Source organism: Medicago sativa, chromosome 3 (assembly GCF_051527215.1).
Source record: "Medicago sativa cultivar Bolivia chromosome 3, Bolivia_mono, whole genome shotgun sequence".
Taxonomy (NCBI): domain Eukaryota; kingdom Viridiplantae; phylum Streptophyta; class Magnoliopsida; order Fabales; family Fabaceae; genus Medicago; species Medicago sativa.
The window spans coordinates 55,182,038-55,182,682 of NC_140751.1; the positions used below are offsets into that span (position 1 = coordinate 55,182,038).

Sequence of the window (645 nt, forward strand, 5' to 3'; positions counted from 1 at the left end):
TGAAGCTATGAGTCCTCATGAACACTTGAGCCGTTTTGCTGAAACCTGTGAGTTTTGTGTGCAACCAGCCACCGTGACTGAAGCACAAAAGAAGCTAAGGCTGTTTCCTTTCACCTTGACGGGAAGAGCAAAAGATTGGTTGCTAACAATTCCAAACGGGACTGTCCAAACATGGGAAGAGTTAGAGCTGAAGTTCTTGGAGAAATACTTCCCTATGTCTAAGTATTGGGACAAGAAGATGGAGATCTCTAACTTCAAGCAAGGAGAAGGTGAATCATTGTATGATGCTTGGGAGCGATTCAATTTGCTTCTCAAGAGATGCCCTAATCATGAGTTCACCGAGAAGCAATACCTCCAAATCTTCACTGAGGGGGTAACACCAAACACTCGAATGTTCTTAGATGCTTCCGCGGGAGGTAGTCTCAAAAGTAAAACTGATCATGAAGTTCAAGCTCTAATTGAAAACATGGCTGGCAATGAGTATCGTGATCAAGCTAAAAAGAAAGAAAGAGGAGTGTTTGGGGTGAGTGAACAAACTGCTATCCTTGCTAACCAAGCAGCTATGAACAAACAAATTGAAGCTCTAACTAAGGAGTTTCAAGGCTTCACTTTGGCTCATAAGCAACAACAAGTGGCTGCAATCAA

At 42.8% G+C, this 645-nt stretch overlaps 1 non-coding gene across 1 annotated transcript; it reads right to left on the minus strand.

The window, feature by feature from the left end:
* Positions 1 to 229: 229 nt before the first annotated feature.
* LOC146938460 (small nucleolar RNA R71) lies at positions 230 to 336 on the minus strand. Its single transcript, XR_015033771.1, has one exon. It is a non-coding gene; the product is annotated as a small nucleolar RNA R71 (small nucleolar RNA).
* Positions 337 to 645: the final 309 nt, after the last annotated feature.